This window comes from Pristis pectinata, chromosome 22 (genome assembly GCF_009764475.1).
Source record: "Pristis pectinata isolate sPriPec2 chromosome 22, sPriPec2.1.pri, whole genome shotgun sequence".
NCBI classification, from domain to species: Eukaryota; Metazoa; Chordata; class Chondrichthyes; order Rhinopristiformes; family Pristidae; genus Pristis; species Pristis pectinata.
In genome coordinates, this window is record NC_067426.1 from 8,363,952 (window position 1) to 8,369,097 (window position 5,146).

A 5,146-nucleotide genomic window follows, 5' to 3' on the forward strand; every position below is an offset into this window, starting at 1 on the left:
CTGTGTTAGTTACATTACAATTTGTCTTCAGTGCTCTATTAATCACAGGACAGAAGTGTTTTAAATTGGAATAGCAATTCTGTTATTTCAAACAATCCACTGTATCTATGTAATTTAAATACAGAGGATTAGTTATTTATCCAGCTGCTAAAATAGTTTCTTGCACTTCTTTTCCCTGTATTTTTTGGAGGTACATTGAACTGTGAAACCAAGAAAATAACATACAATTACAAAGACATTGTTAGAAGTTTACATTATTTTTATTTATTTGCCTCTTCTAATTAATGTCCTATCCTGGTTTTATTGTCAACCTCTGCCTCAGTTCTGATGAAAGACTTAAAACATTAACCCTGCCTCTCTCTCCGTGGATCCTGGATGACCTGAATATTTCCTGCTATTTTTGGTTACTTTAGATTTCCAGCACTGCTTTTGTATCAGTAATTTCACACCAAGTTCCTTTGATCCTGCATTGAGTGTAAGTAGATTATTTGTGTGCACTTTGTTGCCATTCAGTGTTGATATGGAACAGAATTTCTGTCCTGGACTGTATTGTATGCAAGATTTTACTCGTAAAATCTCATTCAGTGCATGCCACTCTGAGCTGAAGCCCCAACTTTATGCTGATGAGACCCAACTATATTTGTCAGGTTCAGATCAGATCAGGTGTATGTGCTCATGAACCATCCAAACTTGGGTGAATTGGCTTTGGCAGTTAATAGATGCAGAAAGATAAAGAGAAGTTGTTAGAGAAAAGCAGCGAGATGTTGGGCAGGCCAATATGAATGATGCTTTGCAGAATGTGTTTGAATTAAAGTGAAGAAATTCCAATTGATGCTGCAAAGATTGCATGCCTGGTGAGTTCTTAGCCTCCAGCAGGATGCACAAACACATGAGGCAAGAGGAGCTCAAATAAAACATGCTTATTTATACAAGACTCTTCACAGACTGCCTCTGGAGCTTTCTATAAATATTATTGCAGCCCAAGAGCTGTTGTGCATGTGACAACATTTAAAAGGGGTGACAGCTTTAAAGCAACCAATATTACATATACTACTCTTGTGGGGAAAAAACACTGATTTAACATATTTTCAACTTTAAAAATTTAACCAAGTCACCAGTTTTTTAATTCTCTGCAGTCCTCCCAGCGATGCTGACGTTGCCTTAGTTGAACTCTCAGATTCACCTACGCATGTAGAGTACCATCCACTTATTGACTTTCATCAGAAATATTATCTGTTCTTAATGAACAATTGTAGTAGCCACTCTAGGAACATCTCCCATCTAGGCATCTTAATTGCAATTTGCCTGATTCTCCTGGGCTTACACACTTGGAGCAAGTGGTCTGCACACAGAGTCACAAATAAGGGAACATAGCTACAAAATAAGGGGCCAGTCATTTAGAACTGAGGTGGACACAAATTTCTTCTTTCATAGTGAATATCAGGAATTCTCTGCCTTCGCGCCCCCTGCCCCCACCCCGGGAGGTGGTGAAGGCTGGATCATTAGATATATTTAATGTGGGGATAGATAAAGATCTAGGGATTAGGGGTTATAGGGAGGAGAGGAGTTGAGGCCAGCATAGATCAGCCAAGATTATATTGAATGGCAGGGCAGACTTGAGAGGCCTGGGGACCTACTCCCACTCCTATTTTCTTGTGTTTCCATGATTTCTCAACAGTCTTCAAAGAAAAAAATTTGCAGAACTATATACCTCCACCAATCCCTCAACATTCTTTTTTTCTCAGCTGACCTGTCATTCGTTTGCACACGAACCTCATTGTGCAAACTGAACCAACTTTCATTGCAGCTTCTGCCATGACATCTTTTCTCCATTTTTGGTGTCAACAAGGCACAACTGTGTCTTGAATCTCTTGACCATCAGCACTTCTAGAGGAGTGTACGCCACTGTGGAATGAAGTATTGTTCTATAGCTTAGAAGAAATGCGACAAGTTGGTGTTTCATTTGGTGTTTGCTTAACACCAAACAACTACCCACACATTTTTTTCAATAATCTATCTGGAACCATTGGAATCCTCTTGTAAGCCACGTCCACACCTGAGTAGGAGCTTCAGGAGGTTGAGTTCTGCAGTATTAACATACATACACTGACCAGCTAGAAATTATCTATCTTTCTCTGTACCAAACCAAAAGACAAATCCTTTGGCCACTGCCTTTATCTTCACAACACCTAAGTATTCTGCACTGAGTTCTTCAAAATTTTGTTTTGCAGTTCCTTAAGTGTCATTAACCTGTGTTCCCAGTTTTGCCTGGAAGACAACTCATAGTATCTGCAATGAAATGGCTTCATGTCTTCATTCAGATCTGTGCCTGAGCCAGTGCATCCACTGAGCAATTACCCAATCTGTGTTTGGTTTCTCCAATATAGAGGAGACTACATTATGAACAGCATATGCTGTAACTAATTTGGAAGAAATGCAAGTGAATTGCTACCTCATCTGGAACGACTGTTTGGGTCCCTGGACAGTGGGAAGGGAAGCAGAGAAAGACAAACATTGCATCTCCTGTGGTTGCATGAAAAAGTGCCATAGGGTAGGGAGTGGTTGTGTGGGATGAACCAGGACTCACAAAGGGAGGGGTCCTTTTGAAATGCTGAGATGGGAGTGGAATTTGTATCAGGTAATGGAATCTTCTTGGAACCGGCAGAAATTGTTGAAAGCAGAAGCTGGTGGGGTGGAAGATGAGGACCAGGGAACTCTGTTCTTGCTCTGCCCAGGAGGAGAGGGGTAGAGGGCAGAGGTGCAGTGAAGAGGTGTGGTCAAGGGCTCTGTACTCAGTGATAAAGGGGATGCCATGCTTCAGGAATAAGGAAGGCGTTTCAGAGGTACCTTGTGTGGAAATTTTTGAGTTCTCTATGAGTGCAGGGAACAGCACTAATGGAGTCATGGATGTAAAAAGAATGGCGGGAGTGGGCCCAGGTAGGGCTGAAATGAAGAGTCTTCTCCTCCGACTTGGAAATCACCCAGGACATCTTCCAGTTCATCTGGGGTTTCAAGATGGAGCGAGCCTGAAGGCCATGATGCACAAGTCCCTAGAGAATGGGGGCAAAAGTGTACCCAATGTTGCCCTCATCCTGATGACCACCTTGGTATATGGCTGCATCAAGCTGTGCGTGGATCCAAGTACGTGAGCACCAAGTGTCACTACGTGCTGAGTTTCTACCTGTCCCTGGTGTTGCGGAGTGTAGGTCTGGACAAATCTTAACACTACTGAATGTATTGACTAAATGACACTACAAATGTAAAAAGTTTTTGCACTGTGTTTTTCTTTTTATGTATGTATTTTATTATGAATAAAGTTTGTGGGGGAGGGCACACAGATGTGGCCCATTCCCACCCAGCAGAAGATGCCCGCAGCTGCTGGCAAATCCATCCCCATCCATCCCAAACTCTTGTTCATATGTACGGGGGTCTATTAGTCAGGCATTTGTAACCCAAGGAGGACCTGTATCGGAATTAGAATTGGAATTGGTTTATTAGTGTCACAGGTACCGAGGTACAGTGAAAAACTTGTCTTGCACACCGTTCATACAGATCAATTCATTACACGGTGCATTAAGGTAGTACAAGATAAAACAATAACAGAATGCAGAATGAAGTGTAACAGCTACAGAGAAAGTGCAGTGCAGGTAGACAACAAGGTGCAAGGTAGGTTGTGAGGTCAAGCGTACATCTTATTGTACTAGGGAACCGTTCAATAGCCTTATAACAGTGAGATAGAAGCTGTCCTTGAGCCTGGTGGTATGTGCTTTCAGGCTTTTGTACCTTCAATCCAATGGGAGGGCGGAGAATGTCTGGGGTGGGAGGGGTCTTTGATTATGTTGGCTGCTTTACGGAGGCAGTGAGAAATGTAGACAGAGTCCATGGAGGGGAGGGTAATTTCCGTGATGTGCTGAGTGTCTACAAAACTCTGCAGTTCCTTGCAGTCACGGGCAGAGCAGTTGCCGTACCAAGCCATGATGCATCCAGATAGGATGCTTCCTATGGTGCATCAATAAAAATTGGTAAGGGTCGACGGGGACATGCCAAATTTCATTAGCCTCCTGAGGAAGTGAGCTTTCTTGGCCGTGGCGTCTACGTGGTTGCATCGAGGCAACTTCTCTGGAACAACTACATTATTACTAATCACCTTGTCTGATCGCTGAAAAATAGGATTATTTATATCATCAAAAAATCTGAATATGAATCAGCTTTATTATCATTGTCTTATATGATGTTTTGTGGCAGTACAGTGCAAAGATAAAAATTACAATAAATTTCAAAATAAAAAGTACAAAAAAAGGAATAACAAGGTAGTGTTCATGGATTGTTCAGAAATCTGATGGTGGAGGGGAAGAAGCTGTTCCTGAATCGTTGAGTGGGAGTCTTCAGGCTCCTGTACCTCCTCCCCGATGGCAGTAACGAGAAGAGGGCATGTCCCGGGTGGTGAGGGTTCTTAGTGATGGATGCCGCCTTCTTGAGGCACCGCCTCTTGAAGATGTCCTCCATGGTGGGGAGTGTTGTGCCTGTGAAAATCAATTAATTGCAAAAATAAAGCAAGTTAGAATAATGTAAGGCTTACTTTTCCATCCAGTGATTTTTAAAAATTTTTTCGGAATGTGGACGTCGCTGGCAGAGTCTGCATTTATTGGCCATGCCCAATTGCCCTAGGATAGGATGATTTGCCCTGCACTCTGTCGCTGAGTTCTCTCAAAAGCGTGATGAACTTCAAAATTATTTTGAAAATGTTTGTAATGTGACAAATTAGGGCACCTTCTTTTCTTGCAACCCACTGAACGCAAAGTATCTCAAAACGGAAAAGCCTGAACCGTCCGTCTGCCCCTCCATCGGAGCTCCCCCCACCCGTCTGCCTTTGGTTCACTGAACACAAAGGTTGCAGCACACGTGTCCCACCGGATCCTCGGCCTTGATTCCCGAATCAGACCCCTGAAACAAAAAAATCTGCTCCTTCTCCGGAGCCTCTTCCTATGATTTCGGATTTTGCAGAACAGAACAATGCACGGCGCTAAATTTCCAGAGCTCTGCACTCATATATATAAAGAAGGGGTGATAATCGGGTGCATTGGTAAAGGGGCGGTTGTGGGAGGGATGTGCAGGATTTGGGAGGGTTTCCCGGTTGCTGATTGGT